Raw genomic sequence first — 20,088 nt, forward strand, 5'->3', positions numbered from 1 at the left:
AAGCCATTTCCCTCCCTCCCCCCTCCCCATTCTACTTGTAATTGTGATATTATTCACTTCTCTCAGACTTAACTTCTAGGTTTCTTTTAATCCATAATATTTATAAATTGTGCTTTGTATATGCTCTTGTTACTCTTATTTTCAGTTTCAGTTTTCTGTTCGGTTTGGAATTTCCCTCCATCCCTATTGGATGGGTAGACAGGCCTTATTTTTTATCCTACCCCTTTTGTAATATAGATGCCACTACCAAAGGCAATATGGATGAGGTGGCTACTATTATGCCTCACTCTCTGCCTTAGTCTCTGGCTTCTCAGTCTCCTGGAGACTGAGTTTGGGTTTTGTCCTGGTCTGGTCTCTTTCTCTATGCATGATCCTCAATGATCCTCATGATAGTGGGATTTTGCATATCCCATTGGTCTCAAGCTTCTTACACATCCCTCTTGGCATTGGTGCATAGGTGCTAAGTTGGCCCAGTTGGACCCTCTTTCTGTCCTTGGTTTGTGTTATTATGATTGGTCATTATTTGGCTTGAGGAGCTGGCACTAGTTTTTTATTTACTGTTAAGAGGGCTGGTTTGAGTCCATCAGCAGTTGTTTGCATTGGTTTCTGCCTCTCCCTACCTTTGCTGCCTTTTGGCCCAGTTACCAAAAGTTTTGGTTTTCTAGAGGGATCCCTCTCATGCTTCCAATACTTCCACATTTATGTGTACTCCTATTAGCTTCTCTACTTCAATCTCTACCAGCCTTTGCCCGATTCTAGTTAACTTTTTGTGTAGTTCTGGAATGAATAGAGGAACTTCCTTGCTGTTTTCAGCTCTTTGAAAGAGTGAGAGCTTGTGTGGGAGAGCTGGGCTTTCAGATGCCAATAAAATATCAACCTTTGTTTCTAGCTAAGTGTCTTCCTAATTTACCAGCAATGGTTTTTCTTTCTTTTGATTAACTTTTCTGACATATCACCTTCCTTTATATAATAGGAAGTTCCTGGCTTTCTCTTTCATAGAAATTCTCTAATGTTCTAACTAGGTTCTAGATTTTTCCTCTTAGCTCCCAAATCCATTATTATTTTCATCCAATTCCATCTCTTTCAAATAAATATTTATAGTACTTTTTCTTACAATATCATTCAATTGTTCTATCTCACACACACCTGGAACGGTTCTAATACTTGCAGAATTCATGTAAATTTTTTTTGCATGTTTTGCTATTTGTTTTTTATACCAATATGGCACTTTTATTTCAGTTAGAATATAGCTTCAGCTAGTGTTTACTTTTTATGGGAAGAGCTAAGTTTCCTTTCCTTAGTATCCTGTGTTTGGCTGGTATTCTATGTTTAGAGAAGGAGAAATCGGTTCAGAAGACTTGTAATTTGCCTAAGGTCACAAAAGAACCCAGAAGACAGAGAAGGATGCCATGACATGTCATTTCAGCATTCCAAATGCCAATTTAACATGAAATAGGAAAACAAGTTGTCTTAAACGCTGCAACATCATGCTAGAGGCAGGATGGGACTTGGATTTGGAGTTAGAAGGCCTCAGTTTGAATGGAGGTCTGCTATTTACTATCTTTGTAATTTTGGATAAGTCATTCCCATCTCTGGATTTCATCACATTCATTTTTCAAAAGACAGAGATGTACTAGAAAATCTCAGGTCCCTACCAGCCCAACACTACTGATAGTCCATGGGTTTTTTCCACCACCAGTGCTACAGCGCTCTCTCTCCCCACTTCTTTCCTGCATGGCATGGAGGTAAGCAGAAACAATAGAAGACATAAGGTTTTCTACTTTTCCCCGGCCAGTTTTAGATGAAAAGCGAACAAAGAAAATCCTTTTCTAAGGAATCAGTGTGGAAAGAATGCTGGATAACCAGTTTGAAGGTCTTGGTTCAAATGTGATCTTTGCCCCCTGACCATGGGGAAGTCACTTCTCTGTAAAATGAGGGAGCTGAGTTCCTTTCAGCACTAAGCCTGATTCCATGAATGCTTAACTGATACTTAAAGACAGCAGGATTTTATCCCAAGGACATTCTTTAACTAAAGCTATACAAATAGAATATAAAATTCCCTCTTGTGTCCTTTTTTTTTTTTTTGAGCCTTACAAGAGACATTCTTTCAATCCAGGAAACAATCAAATAAAATAAATACTCGAGGGGAAAAAAAAGCAAAACAAAACAATAATGAAAAATCTGTCCTTGGCTCGTGAGAAACTGTCCTGTGTCTGCCACCTCATTGATTTTATGACACTCTCACAGCACTCAAAAAGTACTTCTGGTAACTCACAACACCAACAGCCAAAAAAAGAACGTGCCATCACAGGCTGAGCGAGATTGCCCGCCTGTGCCCAACTTCCAGAATAAACCAGGCTGGGCCTATTGAAACCAGCAATTGAGCCTTACAGAAGTTCATTCATTCAGTTGCACAAGTCAAGACTTTTTTGAGGGCCTACTACGTGCACAGTCCTTCACAGAGTAACAACTCTCTTTTTCAGTAGCAGAAATATTAAGTGAAAATAGATGTATTTTGACTGCTGATTTTTATATTGGAGAAAAGTTGCAAAGGCTTGACATGGCACTGGAGAGTAGACTGTTGTTATCTGGAAGTCCTAGAGCTTTTGAAAACTTATCTTCAAAACCTGTGTGGGTGAAAACCAGGAACTTGTACCCCACGCACACACTGGCTCAGTTCTGGCATCATTTCTAGTCATATCTTTGTTCCAGTTAAATTACTTCATACATATTTTTCAGGAATTTTTACACCCTGAGGAAGTAAACCAAAAACATATTACTGGTGCAAGCAGCCTCAGTTAAAGGAGGCAGACACCCCCAGGACACTGGTATGAGGCCACAGTTGCCAAGACCAAGGAGTAAGGGGCAGGATGAGAGCCAGGGAGAAGAGGAGGAGGTCATTCCAGTCAACTAGAAGTTATCTTTGTATTTTAACTAATTGTTTTTGCAAACTAAGTGATAAACTCTTGTTTCTACCCTGATGAAGAATACTGACTTTATTGCTTTGGAGAAGAGCCCTGATCTCCCCATGCTAGTTTTGGCTCTGTTTCCAATAGTGGTTTGATTTACAGCACTGGATGTTGTTGTTGTTGTAGACATTGTGATTGTTCCCGCTGTTGTTGTTTTGGGAATATGTATATGTGTATATATATGTGTGTGTGTATATATATATGTATATACATATATAAAAATACACACATATATAAGCATGATGCATTTTAAAGATTTAGTTTTCAATGAAAGAAAAAATTTAAAAAAATATTGGAGGTTGATGCATTTGGGGCTTCAACAACAGGGTGCAATTAGCTTTGGTCTTTGATCTAGAGTTCAGTTTGTTTCAATCTCTATTTAAAAGAAGACTTCAGGCTGCTCTGAATAAATTGTTTTTATATAGCTAAGAACTGAAAAAGGCATTTTTTGCTAAGACCATGCTTTGTAACTCTGTCAAATGAAGAAGTCAAAATCATTTGACCACAGTATGCTTACCTCAACCCCTTGATGTTCACAGATACAAAATACAAAAACTACCTCAGCTCAAACAAAGCACATTTGTACAAATACTCTCCAGCCTAGACGCTGTTTCTGCCCATCTAAGACTAAGCTTCCATGTCCTTTCCCCCCATGCTTCCAAGGAAACTAGGATGACATGCTGATTGTGAAGAATGCAGGTACTGGCAATCATTTCAGGACTATGAGGGTTTCTAGAGTGTCGGCTCTGTGCTAACCCTGCATTGGATTGAATAAGATGATTATCAGATTCACTTCAGAAAAGAATCATGGATTTTCAGAGTTGGAAGAGAACAGAGACCTGATTTAACCTTGTCCTGAAGCACAGATCCCCACGATGAACTGCAACAGGTACAAATCCATCCAACACATCCAGTGAACCACTTTCATTATTAAAGGCAACACGACATAAAGGTTAGAGTGTTGGAGTTATAGTCAGAAGACCTGAGTTCAAATTCTGCCTCATGCACTTACTAATTGTTTAACTGTGGGGAATTCACTTGACCTAACAGGCCTCAGTTACTTCATCTGTAAAATGAAGGGGTTGGATTTGATAACCTCTAAAGTACCTTCTATCTCTAAATCTATGATCCAGATATTTACCTAGGCAGTTCATTCTATTTTGGATCTCTACAATTATCCAAAATTTTCTCCTTATATTGGGCCAAAATTTACCCCCTTAAGTGTTTTCTTATTTGGGCTATTCGTTCTTAGTTTCCTTCCAAGGATCCCTGTATCATAGTGCCCACAAGTACATATACATATGTGTGTATAGCAGAATTGGAATTTTTTTTTTTTGATAGAGAGAATGCTTTCTACTTATGCAGATTACCACCTTCTCTGTAATTTATTTTAGATAATAGCTTGGAGGCACTGAGATTAAGTGATTTGCCTATGGTCACATGGTCAGTATGGGGCAGCCAGGTAGCACAGTGGAGAGAGAGTGCCAGGCCTGAAATCAGGAAGACTCATATTCACGAGTTCAAATCTGGCCATAGACACTTACTAGCTGTGTGAGTCTGGGCAAGTCACTTAACCCTGTTTGCCTCAGTTTCCTCATCTGTAAAATGAGCTGGAGAAGGAAACGACAAACCACTCCAGTATCTTTGCCAAGAAAATCTCAAATGGGGTCACTAAGAGTTGGACACAACTGAAAAACAACTCAACAGCAGCAACAGCAACATAATCAATATGTGTCAAAGGCTTAAACCTGGGTCTTCCTGCCTGAGGCTGGTTCTCTGGCCTTTGCACCAGAGGTTCTTAATCTTTTTGGTGTTATGGACCCCTTTTTTCAGTTTGGTGAAGGTTATGGACCCCTTCTCAGAATAATGTTTTCAAATAATTGAAGAAAATGCTAAATTTCAGTTAAAATTGAGTGAAAATAAAGATGTAATTTTTCCCTAACCAAGTTCACAGACCCCCTAACATCTCTACATGGATGCATTGGACCCTGCACTATATCATGCTTCCTTCCTCTCACCAAGACTTTTATTGGATCTTAACCAAATCAAAACTAAAATTTCCTATGAGGAGAGGTTATTACTTTGATGATCTAATGATGTTGAAAGAAAGGAAGAAAAAGAAAGAAAGAAGGGAGGGAGGGAAGAAGAAAGGAAAGAAGGAAAGAAAGGAAGAAAGAAAGAGAGGAAGGAAGGGAGGGAGGAAGGAAGAAAGAAAGGAAGGAAGAAAGGAAGGAAAGAAGGAAGAAAGGAAAGAGAAAAAGAAAGAAAGAAAGGAAGGAAGGAAAGAGGGAAGAAGGCAGGGCAAAAGAATAGAGAAAGGAAGGGAGAAAGGGAATGCCAAAACTGAAGAAAACCTTAGAAATCCCTAATCAATCCAGAGAATATAAGTGACTAGTCTAAGGTCACATAGCCTAATGTAAATACATGCAAATTAATAGCATTCTACTTGTAGAACAATGGATAATTCAGCTTGTATTGTAAATGTAAAAAAAAAAATAAAAATAAAATGATTAATTTTATGTTTACTCAAATGCAGAGGCAGCAGGACAATAGAAAACAAGGTTAAAGTATTCATTTGTTTGAAATGAAGTCTAATTGGGACTTTGAAGATAAGATTATAGCTGGAAGGGGTCCCAGGGATTTTTTAGTCTAATCCCTTCATTTGACAGATTAGTAAAATGAAGTCCAGAGATGTTAACTAACTTGGCAAAGATCACACTGGTTGTGTCAGAGAAGAATATGAACTCATGTCCTCTTACTCCAAAGTTCAGGAAATGACTTGCCCACCATCACATAAATAATAAGTAGCACCAGGATTCTAACCCAAGTTTTCTGATTCCAAAGCCAATGACGTCTCCACCATATTATGCTGCCCTTTCATCCTTTCAGTGAAGGCTGCAGCTGACTTGGCAAAACAATGAAGTAGACAGAATTTCTTTTGATACTCAAGGCTTCTCCTTTCCTGGACCTTTCTATACCTAATACTGTGCTATTTTGCACACTTTAAGGAGTCAAGACCCCTCGTGTCCTTTTCTTGGAAAAGTATAGCAAAAACTGATGTCAGGAAAAAGATTTGATAAATTCCTTTTCACCAAGGTGTGAATAAGGCATAAATGTTACCTTTCCAATGAATGTTTTAGTTTTAACAGAAGACTCAAAACCTTAAGGCAATGCAATGGTTCTCCATGGAATTTCACTCAACTAGAGAGTCACTTGTGGGCAGCTCTTTGGGGATCCATAAAAAGAAGGGGTTCCCTTGTTGTCTGAAGTCACAGGTAAGTAACCATCTAGCTATATGGTCTTTCATGAGTATTTGAATTTTGAACTGCAGGTATTTCCTGAAGGTCAGTCCTGCTAAGGACAAAAGCAGAATATGCTCTTAATACAGACTCCATATTCTTGAAATCTCCTATTAAATAGAGCCTCCAAGAACAAACAATAGAGAGATGAAAAATTCCACTTCAGAGCCCTCATGTTTAGTCAGGTGGGCAGCCCACCCTGGAGGGGAACCTGAGGTGATGATGCTAGCCGTATGGGAGAAAACAGTGCAGAGTGCCAGGGAGTGGTTCCCAGCTCTCCTTCTCATGGAAAATGAAAATGTGGAGGAAACAGACATCATGGATCATTGAAAACAAGGACTTGGAAAAAATGGGTCTGGCACATAGAAATCTTCTATACTTTTCTATCTCTTCCTCCCTGTAGTCAGTCAAAAAGCAATTACTAAACACCTACTATCTTCCTGACATACTACGTGCTGGCCATATAAAGAAATGCGAGACAGTCCCTCTTTTCAAGGAGCTCATACTGTAATGGAGGAGATAACATGAAAACAACTATTTATACACACACTCATATATACACATGTATATACATATATGTGTATACATATACACATACATACACATTTGTTGTTCAGTCATTTCAGTTGTCTGACTCTTCGTGACCCCTTTTTTGTGGTTTTCTTGGCAAAGATACTGGAGTGGTTTGCCATTTCCTTCTCCAACTCATTTTGCAAATGAGAATACTGAGACAAACAGGGTTAAGAGACTTGCCCAGGGTCACACAAGTAGTAAGTATCTGAGGTCATATTTGAAGACTCATCTTTCCGACTCCAGGCCCAATACCCACTGTGCCACCTAGCTAGCTGTCCATACATATACTTACATACACATACACATACACATTTGTACATGCATACATATGTACATACACACAAGATAAATTAGATGTAATTAACAGAACAAGTAATGGAACAGAGAAGCTATCTGTGAGCCTGGTCTAGCCATCCTAGAATCCTTCCACCAGCATGACTTAAAGTATTAACATTTTGGAGTGGGGAGGGGATGGAGAGGTGAATTGAGAAACTGCTGTGAGGTACACCACCAGCTGAAGTAAAAAAAAAAAAAGGAAGAAAAGAAGAAACTAGATTATCTGTGTATTTCTCCTAATTCTCCCATCCCTGACACAGCTTTGTGATATTGGAAGAGTCTCTTAACCTCCCTTGGTCTCAGTTTCCTCAACTGTAAAACGAAGCAGGTGGCCTAGATGACCTCTAATGCCCCTTTTGGTGCTAGGTCTCTGATCCCATGAGACATTTAAACTTGGCCTATATTCAACCATGTAGAGGCCGAAAAAACATGGGAAGATCTTCATCTTACTTTATGTATAAATCAGAGTCTTGTGTCAGGGCCACATGCACCATCAGGACAAACTCTGTTGGTTAGTCTTTTAAGGAAGATGCATTATGCTTCCTCTCCCTTTTCCTCCCCTCACCGCCAAGAAAAGATTCTGAAGAACTGACCTTATTCATTGGGATATTTCTGTTTCTAGTTGTTCAATACCATATACATAGACTCCTTTAACAGCAAGTGTCATGGGATACCCAATTTATTTTGCTGAAATGAAATTTTATTAGGAACCATATTCCCAGTGTATAGAACTTGGGGAAGAAATAGAAAGGGTGATACTAGCAAATATGTCCTCCACTTTTGTCCTCCTTCTAGATCTCCTCTTCTTTCTCTTTCCCTCCCTTCCCTTCCCTTTTCTTCCCTTCCCTTCTTTTTTCTTCTTCCTTCCTTCCCACCTCCCCCTTTACTTTCCTTCCTTTTTTTTTCTTTTTTCATGCTTTGTTTTGGACTGGAGGGGAAGTTTAATGGAGTTTTTATTTTTTTAATGTGGATATTTAGAGTTAGACTGTGTCTTAGAAAGACTAAGAATAAAAGAAGTGAGAAGAGTTCAGTCCAACTCTTCTGTTCTGTCTGCAGAGTAAGCAGCAAATTATTATATGGATTTTCCCCTTTCAATTTAACTTAATAAAATACCACAAACACTTATTAAACAAGGTATTGTATTACCTATAAGGGGATAGAAAAGTGAGTGACGCACAGTCCTGGCCCTCATGTTCTTATCTAGCAGGGAAGATAAGATACGTACCCACAAAATATATGTGCATAGGAAAGGTTCATAGGAAAAGTTCAAAGTACTATGAGATATCCAGACTGGGAGAATGACTGAGTGATGATTACATGGACTGGAGTCAGAGAAAGCACTTGTACAGTGGTCTTGGAAAAAGTCCTTTGTATTTGGATGGACAAAGTATTGTTCATATAAGTTCTTATTGTTCATAAAAGTAACATATGGGAATAGCTTTGTTATTAAAAAATTTTTTTAAAAGTGCTTTATTTCAATCTAATCTGCCTTTGACTATTTTTTTTTGTTTTCAATCCAATTCAAAAAGCATTCATTAAACACCTACTATGTGCAAGATGACTTCCTAGGCACTGAGGAAGACAAAAAAGGAAACTCTTTTTCACCTAGATGTTTAACATAGTGAACACACAGACTGACCAGGTAACCAGAAGCATTCTGCCCTCAGCTTTCTCTTTCTATGAGATCCCAAATTTGACAGTGTTCCCAGAGCAATAATTTCAGCTGTCATGCAACACGTTCACAAGAAACACCAATTTCACTTGCCTGAGGGTGCTGGGAACAGTGAACTATGAGCCAGGAGACCTGAGTTCTTCAATTCTTACCTATGCTACTACCTGTGTGACACTGAGAAAGTAACAACCTTTCTGGACCTCATTTTCCTCGTCTGTAAAATGATAGCGCTGGACTAGAGGACTTCTAAGGTCTAATTATGATTCTGTGATTCTGTAACTACTTCTTACCCAAATGAGAACAATCCTATTGCTGAACGTATGTCTTCTCATCAAGACTAGTTGGAATTTATTTTTATATTGCCCACATTTGCATACCATGTTTTCTTTCTCCATTTTGACAAATAATTTAGCATTTGTTGCATGGAATAAATTACCTTAACTCAAAAGAGAAGAGTTATCAATTCCAATCTAATTCCCTGTCTGTAATTATAACAAAAGAAATAATACTCTTTTGTGGATGGGTTTTTTAAAATTAGAAATCAGAGCTTTAAGTTTCTTGCTATTTAAAGGCTCCTCAAGTTGCTAGACTTTTTTTCTACATTTGCGAAACATACACAGCTCCAAGTTGCTTTTTTTTTTCCTTCTCAAAATAAATATTTGTGTGTGTTTGCATTAGGGAAAAAATAGCAATACCAGCTAACTCATGAGAAAATTTAAAATAACACTTTGATAAAAGATATTGGCAATGGAATAAATCAATATGGACATAAAATCTTGTGCAAAATAATTTTTCAGAGGTCTAATATCCAATGTGAAATAAGGTACTCAAAAGTTATGAATAAGATCTCAAAAGTGAATGTTAGGCAGATATGTCTAGTGTTTTCTTTGCCCACCTAAATGATTGCATTTGCTGATGCTGATCATATTCAGAAGAAGAGTTGAAATATATAGAAGGAAACAACTATGTAAACTAAAAATATATTAAAAATGATATATTAAAACTGACCTAATTATTCTCCTAAGGATTAAATTTGGACTATATATAGTCTTGGCAACACAGTTTAGGAAGGATTTTACTATCTAGAGAGGCAATGTGGGCTTAGTGCATTGAGGACCATCTTCATAGTCAGGAAGGCCTGAGCTCAAGTTCTGGCTCTAACACAATGTAGCTATAAGATCATAGGAAAGTCCTTTAATGGTTCAGTGTTCCAGTAAATTCTCTAAGACTGTAAGTTATAAACCAATTCCCAATCAGCATTGGAAAATTTCTATGTAGGCAATTCTATAATCCAATGTAATCTTAGGTTCAATGAAAAAATAAATTAATTAACATCCAGAAAACATGAGGATACACCCCAAAATCATATTACAGTATCAGCTGAAGAAGTTAGAGTCATTAAGCCTGGAGAAGCCTTGAGAAGATATGATAGTTATCCTTCAGTATATTGATAATCATCATGTAAAGGAAGAGTCAATCAATAAACTTGATGTAAAAAAAAAAGATGCTTTCAAAGCAATTAGAGCAGCCTAAAATGAAATTAATTGAATTGATAGGTAAGGAATTTGCCATCAGTCAAGGTATTTGAGGAAAGGCAAACTGTCAAGGATATTGAAAAGGTGATTCATGCCCTAGACGGTAGTTGGAGTAGGTGACTTCTGAAGTCTCTTAAAATTCTAAAATTCTATGATTTTATGATTCTATGATTAACACCTCTCTTCCTAGGGTGGATGTGATATTCAAATCAGGTAGTATTTGTAAAGTGAGGTAGAATATAAAAATATGTAGTAAATGTCAATTGAAATACTTGCCTACTTTCAAAAGGCTACTATTATTTAAGATGGTTAATAGAAAGAATTTGCTATTTTTTTTTTAATCACTGTAAGTTCTCCATACCAATGAAATCACAAGGTCAGTCTTAGAAAGGGGGCAGCTAACATGCTGTGATGTTCTGATGTACATTAACATGCATGGTGGACTCAAAATGCAGGACTTGGGAACTTTGGTGGAAATCTAGGGATCAAGGAACATTTCATTGGATTGTTTTTTTGCCACCTTTCCCTAACCCCAGTTCCCCTTCTCTTCTGGACCCCCATCATCCTTCTTAATCAAGTCTTCCACTGCCACCATCTTTAATTCATCTGGGATGTACAGTTTACATTGGGGAAAAAATAGCAATGGGGAAACCTTGGTTTTTCCTCCTGGTGGGATACGCAAAACTCAGTGGATGAATGTGTGTGTGTATGTGTGTGTATACACATATCCATATCCATACACACACATACACACACATATATATATATATATAATACTAACTTAAAAAAATCAAATCCCTGTAATACATTTTTTTAATCTGTGCCAAAAATGTGTTTTTAGAGAAAATCTTATTTTCATACTCAGACTTTGTATTGTCATTCATTTGTAAGTGCACTTCATTTCAACATAGCTCATTCCTCCCTCCATCCATTCTCCCAAACCTTCATAGGTCCCCCTCCCTCCTGCTCCCATGATGTGGGAGTATTATATACTTGTATAAAGAGACTTTTTATTCCCTATCCCCTCCTCTAACACTTATTAATTTATGGAACTGTTTTTTCTCAGCGAAGTTTGGTTTTGTGTATTCATTGGATTACAAGCTTTATTAAAAATTAAAAAAAACATGTTGAGCCTGAATGTGATTGTCGGTCTTGGGGGGCTGGGGAGGTTAGACACTAGATTTTGTAGGCCCCTCCTGCAACCTCATCCAACATTCTTACATAGGACAAATTTGAATTTCTTAACTCTTGCTCTCTTCTGACCATCTGATACTCAGTCCCCTTTTTTGTGAGTTATTTTTATCTCGTACCGAAGAAGAAATTTTTTTTATCACAGATCAAGCTGGACTAGGACAATATTTGTTTTGTTATGTAAATTATTTGTAAAACTCAGCAGAAGTCCTAATTGGTTCTTGAGTAACTTTGAAGGCACTTATAATTTTGATACACAGAATAAACAACCAATGAAAGGAACTTACAAATTACAAAAAGAGGGAGAGGGCAGCTAGTTGTCACAGTAACTAGTGCTAGACCTGTAGCTAAGAAGTCTTGAGTTCAAATGTTATCTCAGACGCTGACCAAGTCACATAACTGCTGCCTGCCTCAGTTTCCTCATCTGTAACCTCACATCTGTGAGGATCAAATAATAAAATATTTGTAAAATGCTTTGTAAACTTTGAAGCACTATATAAATGTTAGCAATTATTATTGTTAAAACAAAAAAATGCTGATCTTGGGGTACTACAGCAAATGACATTCAGTATTCTCCCTTCCAAAATTATCACAATTTGCTATATAGTAGAATCTGTTACAAAATATACCTACCTTGAACCCAATGCAAAGATATAGTTACTGAAATACCAAAAGGACCTCTTTATAAGACAATCTCATCAATTAAGTGGTCCTACAGAATGTTGCTTGAGGGTTATCTTATACGAAGGACTACAAGAGTAGTTTCATGATGACCTAAGTAATAGGAGTTGGTTTAAATTTCTCCCCATTCCAGTCTAGCCTCCATTCAGCTCTCAAATTGATCTTGCTTTAAAGCACAAATCTGACTACGTCACTCCCTTATTCAAAAAGACAAAAAGACAGTGCCTCCCCATCACCTCCAGGATCAAATCAAATGAAAAAAAAAAAACATTCTGTTTGACGTTCTAAACCTTTCATAACCTGGCACCTTTATACTTTTGCAGTCTTCTTATACATTACTCCTTCCTGCCCCAATACCTCCTCCATGTACTCTACACTCCATTGACACTGGTCTCCTTTGTTCCTTTTACAAAGCACTATATCTCCAAACTGAACATTTTCACTGGTTGTTTCCCTATGCTGGAATTGCCTCCCTTCTCACTTCCGTCTCCTGGCTTTCCTGACTTCCTTCAAGTCCCAGCTAAAATCTCCTCATCTATGAGAAACCTTTGCCCTCTTAATGTTACTGCCTTCCCTCTATTGATTATCTCCAATTTATTCTGTATATATATATAATATATATATATATATTCTGCTTACATAATTTGTTTGTACACAGTTGTTTTCATGTTGTTCTCCCCCACCCCAACTCCTTTAGAGTAGGGACTATTTTTTTTCTTTTTGCCTTTCTTTGTATTTCCAGCACTTAGAAGAGTGTCTGGTGCATAGTAAGTGTTAATACATGTTTCTGACTGATTGATATCTTCAAAGAAGTTTAATTTACTTCGAGACCTCCAAATAGAATAGTTATATTCTCTCAGATGATCTTAAGTAGTAAAGTATAAAACTTAAAATGAAGTATTTAAATACATATTTATGTGACTCCTCAACTACATTTGTATCAAAGGCTGACTCCTACTCTTCCATCTATTTCTCTTCACCTTCAGTATATTCATTTTGATGTAAACAACCATGTTTTCTTCTTGAATCCAGTGCTTAAAGGGCAACTGAAATCTGTCAGAAAGCAGAATGGAAAACACACACATACGTATATACTTGTAAGTTTCATTTCCACAGTGAAAGAACCAATGAAAATATTCAATGTATGTATTTACCAACTGACTATCACAATAGAAGTCACCGGAATACATAAGCATTACACATGGGAATCTTTTTTTTATATACTGGCATGCAACTGACTTAATTTAAAATTCCCCAAAGGCTTATAACAATCCTAGGGGAAAAAAGAGTAATAGAGGCCCTTTTGCCAAATCAGCCTATCAAATTTACTTCCCCAGGCTCTCCTCCTGAAGACACCAAAATCATCAGAGATCCCCACCGTTGAAGTTTGAATGATTTCCTTTTAGTATTTCTCTCAAAATTTTGTTTTCTGGAAAAAAAAACACACTGTAAAATATTTGTTTTATTGGCTGTGAAATTATTTTGGAGTTAAAATGCTCCAGCCGATCTCACTGTTCTATTATCTATTTCAATAGCTCTCTAACTAATGTCACCTTGCAATAATGGGATGGTAAAAGCCAAAAGGAACCTGATCAGCTCTGGCATCACCCGCAGGACATGTAAGACGATATTCCTCAAGCACTAAGGGATTTCTCTCTTTCTTTTTAAGGCTTTGCATTTTGTGAGTAAAAAGCAGAGTAAAATCATACAAGATCAGAGCTGAATGCGTCTGCAGCTCAATTTATAATTCACTCAATAAATAATAAGATGTGACCTTTATATGGCATTTTACAATGTCCATTCATATCTTCATTTGACCCTCATCACTATCCTGTTAGATAGATAGGGCAGGTATTATTAATACTATTTTAGAGTTGAGGAAACAGAGGTGCAAAGAGATTAAATGGTTTTCATTCCTCTCCAGGCTGCACTCTTTTTTTTTCTGTCTTTTCTCTATCACACCACAGAAGCTTCCATGTTCTGCAAGTCCACTCCACTCCTTCTGGACTTCTCGCCCTGGGAGTACCTTCTTCCCCCATAGCCTCTTTCTCTGATTGGCTCATTCCTCTCAGAACCTCCATTTTAAGAAAAGAGCTTGGCCATCCATGTCTTCATTCTTGTCCAGGCTGAGTGCCTGACTCTGAAGACTTTCTCTACCATGACTCTTTCTGGGTATCTTCTCCTTTTTCTTCTCCTGTTTTATTTTAATCTTCCTTTAAAATGTTGTCCTTCCCCATTAAAATGTAAGCCTCTCAAGGTGGGGGTGGGACTGTCTTTATTTCTGCCAGACACATAGTTAAAGTGCTTAACAAATGCTAGTTGATTTCATTTGACTTGCCCAAGGTCACAATCAGTTATGGCAAACCCAGGATTTGAACCATCTCCTGATTCTCAGTTGTGCGCTTATTCTACTATACAAGGTGGCTCCAGAAAGTCCGTAAGTGTAGCTGCATCTGTATCTTCTTCATTTCACATGCATATTTGGGGGGGGATGATCTTTCCATAATAAAATGTCACAAAATACTACTTTACTTATTTAGAAATGCTAATTACATATAAACTTTAACCTTTTACCTCTGAAATAATTAGTGTCAGTAAAACACATTATTGGGTGCCCCCCAAAAGTGATAGCCATTATCATAAAAAAAACATTTAAAAACATATTTACTGAGAGAACTTAAGAAAGAGAAATAAATATGCTACCAGTTCTCAATTCATATCTTCAGTAAACAAAAGTGCCTATGATCATTACTAAGTAAATGTATTAGCTATTAAGAAAAATAAGATCTTTTTTCCCCCCAGGAGTAAAGGCACTGTCAATTGCTCGAATTGATTTAATCTATCTATATTTTTTAATATCCCTGTTGTCATGGCTCTCAACCACACTCCATTACAAATTTGGTTTTTCTCACTAATATCTTGGATGTCTTGCTTGTTCCAAAAAACTCAACCACAACTTCATTTACTAATAGGTATTCTTGCCTCCAATGCAAGAAATTCAAGTTAGACACAATCAGTTAACTCCCCAGACCTCAAATCCTTGTCCTTTTCCATTCTGCCTACGCCGATTTGGGCTCTTCAAACTGTCTCACGTAACAGAGCCTCTCACTGTGAATAGATGCTTCCACCTGTAATTTCCATTCTGCTGGGAGCCTTTTGTCCATGCCTTTAAAAGGAAAACCACAACGGAACTGATACAGAACTTTAATGCCATTCACACTACGGGTATGATAAGGTTATGTCCTCAAGAGACCGAGTCCCCATAAACTGAGCCCAAGCTTACATTTAGAGTGAAGACCTACTTCCCAACCTTGTTTGCCAACGTGGACAAAGTATGAATCAAAAGTTCCTGCAAACTGTTCCCTTTCTCCGAAGTAAAGTTTAAAAAAAAAAAGGTACATACGTTTTTACTTAAAGTTTCGAAAAATCCCCTCTCTCTATCCCTTTAGCTGAAGCGAGCGCAGCGCAAGGCTCTTTCTTCCAGAAATCACAAGGACGTCTCAGCCAGGAAATCAAAGCGTGTTTCCAAGCAACTTGTTCGCTCCTTCCACAGCTGGACTCGTACTTTCCACACTAGTCCAGGGTGTGTGCCCAGGGCTTCGCTAAAGCTTTTTCAGCAGCACCTCCTTGGTCCTCCCCTCGCTGACCCTGGCTCTCACTATCTGGGAGGGGAGGCCGACCCAGGAGACAGTCCCAGGAAGACGAAGGAGTCACCAGCACTATCCTCAGCCCAGACAGGACACTAAATGCTGCTACCAAGAAAACGAGGAAGTCCGCTTCCGCTGGCCTCAGTCTCCCCACACCCATCCCTATTGCCCAGTCTCTGTCTATATCTATTCATTCTCTCTCTCTCTCTCTCTCTCTCTCTCTCTCTCTCCATATCTAATTACCTATCTCCGTTTACTTATAGCTATCATTTTTCATCTGTCAGTCTGTCTTTTTATCTGTATCTCCACATCACAATTTATTTATCTCTGCCCACAATACTCTCTATTCTTTGTCCTTTCCATTCCAAATTCACACACCCACCCCACCTTTCTCTACCGGTCTCCCTTCGGTACCCATGTCTTTGTCTTACCTGTACCTCGCTTCTGACAGGCTCCCGAGGCGGATGAGGAAGCCGCCCTGTGCTCCCGCCTGGTTTCTGGTCCCTCGGTCCCTCGCAGCCTCCCTTGCTGGCTCTCTGACTCCCTTCGCCAGCTGCTGAGAGCAGCGTGGTTTGTCCCGCCAGCAGTAACTGCGGGCGGCGATAGCAGTGGCTGCACTGAGCGGGGATGGGGTAAGGGGGTGGCTAGAGAGGTGGAGCGGGGGCAAAGGCGAGGGGGAGGGGAGGAGGAGAAAAGGAGGGGTGTTGAGTAAGGGAGGCAGACCGGGGCGGAAACCCAGCGAAAAGCTCTAGGAGGGAAGCCGTCTTAGTACTGCATCAGCTGTGGCTGTTGGGGCTGCTGTCGAACATCTGGGGTACTCCCTCTGCAGCATTATTCTTCGATAGCTTGGCAGCGGAAATCCCTCAGAGGTTCACATGCTCCCGCTGGTTGTTTCCAGAACCCAGACTGATCCACTTTATCCGCTGACGCCTCACTCGCACCCAAATACCTGTTTCAACCCTTTAGGAACTCAACAGATTCTTTAGGCGTCGGTATTTCTAAGGATCGGGGCTCTCCTAAGGAGTACAAGAATATATTTTGCAGATCCCCACACTCTAGTTCTGCCCGACTCAACTCATGTCACGAAACCTATGTTGTAGTAAATTAAAACAATAATTTATATAGCCCTTTGCATTTTACCAATCGATTTCACATAACAACTAGTGAGGCGAACAGGTCATGTCTTTATGAAATCTCCATTTTATTACAGGGGAGGAAACTGAGGTAGCAGTTATGCCCAAAGTCACAACAGAATAGTTTTGTTATGACAAGGACGAGAAGCCCAGGTCTCTTAATTTAGTCAGGTGCTTTTTCCTTTGACTTCTTAACTAGGCTTATAGTGGCTGGGTGTTGGGGAGGAAGGAGGGGGAAAGGAAGAGGAAAGAAAGTAGGAATTAGAGTGGGAGGAGAACCATGAAATCAAAGAAAAAAATTAGATTCTTTGAAACCCTATTGCTAAATTATCCAGCTTCTTATATTCCCCTTCTCCCACCCTCCCCCTCACCCCCAACTTCCTGCTTTCATGGAAAAAAAATCCTAGATAGGAGATTCTGTAAGCCCTCTCCACACTCCCTTTCCTCACCTTCAGAATCCCCTTCCTTCCTAACTCATGTAGATCTTAAAGGCATAGAAGCACAATAACTTTGCATTGTACATTGAACTTTACAACCTTTTTTCTAACTTGCTGGACTTAAACTAGGTTGAAACCAATGACCCTAAAGGTAAGCCATTAAAAAAAAAAAATCACAATATGGACAATTGCTCAGGTTAGGAAGTATTTAAGGATTATTGCTTCTAAGTCAGTTGAGCTATATGGGGAAGGGCATAGAAGATATTGCATTATTCTTAAAAATGAAAAAAAAAGGAAAAATCAGTATTAATAGCTCACTGTGTATGGCATTATATTTTTTGCCAAGACACACACACACACACACACACACACACACACACACACGCACGCTGCTAGGTGGTGCAATAGATAGATAGAACACCAGTCCTGCGGTCAGAAAGACCTCAGTTAAATTCAGCCTCAGATAATTATTAGCTGTGTGACGTTGGGTAAGTCACTTAATCCTGTTTGCTTCAATTTCTTCATCTGTAAAATGAGTTGGAGAAGGAAATGGCAAACTCCTAGAATATCTTTGCCAAGAAAACCCTAAATGGGGTCATGAAAAGTTGGAAACAATTAAACAATAACAACATATATACACACAGATATATGCATACACAGCACATATGTACATGTACATACACACATATATACGTATACATACAGTTTGAACCTCACAACAGGTAAGTACTATTATTATCCCTATTATAAAGACCAGGAAACTGAGGTTAAGGGGTTAAATAACCTCCTCAGTGTTATACAGATACTAAATCAATTTGATTCCAAGTTCTTGATTCCAAGTCCAACACTCTATCCACCATACAATGCTGCCTTACTGCATTGATTCTGAATCTATTAAGAATTCTTTTTTTTTTAAATCTAGAATTACATCAGCCATAATTGGGCTATTTAGATGTATTTTTGCAAATCAACCAATTTGATACACCATAATATATTCTAGATCTACATTTTTCATGAGGTATTAAAATTGTTTTGCAAACATCAGTTTATTTAATTCTCAAAACATTCTAGTTGGATAAGTCAATGGAAAATATTTTCAGACACTTTTGGATGAAAAAATTAAGGTAGGGAGGGTGAGGTCAAATAGCCTATCTAAAACTATACATGAAGTTAAGGAGAGGGTTGTTGGGTAGACTTTTTGTTTCGGGGAGGGGGGGAGAAGTTGCATAGAACAGTGAAAAGAACACTGGATTTGAGGGTGGAGGAAGAGTGTTAATTTCCAGTTCTTGCTACACATGTGATCTTAAGCAAGTTGCTTAATAATTCTAGGCCCTGGTTTCCTCCTTATCTGTAAAATGAGGAGGTTGGATGAGATCATCTCTAAGGTTTCTTTCAGCTCTAAATCTTTGATCCTACCTATGATTTCATAGGGATAGGAACTTCCTCTATACAAACCTTTCCACTGATTCAGATCAAGTAATTCATCTGCAACTAGTATGTTCAGCAGGGGCTCTTAACCTGGGGTCTGTGAATTTGTTTTTTAATACACTGATAACCATTGTCTATCTCTAGAAAGGTAAAGGAAATAGATTGTTCTGTGACAATCATGGGTGTGTGTGTGGAGGTTTCTCTCTTAGTCATTACTGGCAAGATTCTTGCCAGAGTCCTCCTTAATAGACCAAAGAATGGTTGATATGGTGTTTGTTGCCTGACAACTCCAGGAGAAATGCCAGGAGCAGAACAGAGGTCTGTACACAAAGTTTGTAGATGTGACCAAGGCCTTTGATACTGTCAGTTGTGAGAGCTTATGGAAAATTATGTCAAAATTCAGTATTGAATGTCAATTTCATGACAGTGTGCTTGCTGGGTTCTGTATGATAGACAACACTCTTGTACTTTCCCAGTCACCAATGGAGAGAAATAAGGCTGTGTGGTTGCTCCCATGCCTTTTAGTATGATGCTTTCAGCCATGTTGTCAAATGCTTTCAATAAGGACAAACACAGCATCAAAGTCAGCTACCACACTGATGGCAAATGCTTCAACTTGAAAAGGCTACAAGCCAAGACCAAAGTGGAGGGAGTGTTGGTGCATGATTTTCTGTGTGCAGATGATTGTGCACTCAATGCAGCCTCTGAAGCTGAAATGCAACAAAATATGAATCGATTCTCTGCTGCTTGTGCTAATTTTAGCCTAACAATTAACACCAAGAAAACATAGGTGCTGCATCAGCCACCACCACACCATCCATATGTGGAACCATCAGTTACAGCAAATGGAGTTTTGAATATTGTGGATAAGTTCACTTACCTCGGTAGTGTACTTTCCAGGGATGTATACATTGATAATGAGGTTGACATATGCATTGCTAGAGCTAGCTCAGTGTCTGAGAGGCTCCAAAGGAAAGTATGGGAGAGAAGAGGTATTAGACTGACAACCAAATTGAAGGTCTACAGAGCCGTTATGCAGACCTCGTTGTTGGATGCCTATGAAACCTGGACAGTATACCAGTACCATGCCAGGAAACTGAATTGCTTCCATTTGAATTGTCTTAGGAAGATCCTGAAGATTACCTGGCAGGATAAGGTACCAGACACTGAGGTCCTTTCTCTAACTA

The 20,088-nt window shown here is 38.6% G+C and overlaps 1 protein-coding gene across 4 annotated transcripts in view; it reads right to left on the minus strand.

The window, feature by feature from the left end:
• The window catches only part of ADGRG2 (adhesion G protein-coupled receptor G2), a 162,071-nt gene extending 145,583 nt beyond the window's left edge, over positions 1-16,488 (minus strand). For 3 of the 4 annotated variants that reach the window (XM_027835453.1, XM_027835451.1, XM_027835449.1), the window contains exon 1: positions 15,660-15,975. The gene's annotated coding sequence lies outside the window, so the exon portion shown is untranslated. Of the gene's footprint in view, positions 1-15,659; positions 15,976-16,334 lie in introns of those variants that run through there. The other variant, XM_027835450.1, reaches the window with a different exon arrangement.
• Between the last annotated feature and the right edge of the window lie 3,600 nt (positions 16,489-20,088).

Source organism: Vombatus ursinus, unplaced genomic scaffold (assembly GCF_900497805.2).
Source record: "Vombatus ursinus unplaced genomic scaffold, bare-nosed wombat genome assembly UNPS02014814.1, whole genome shotgun sequence".
NCBI lineage: Eukaryota > Metazoa > Chordata > Mammalia > Diprotodontia > Vombatidae > Vombatus > Vombatus ursinus.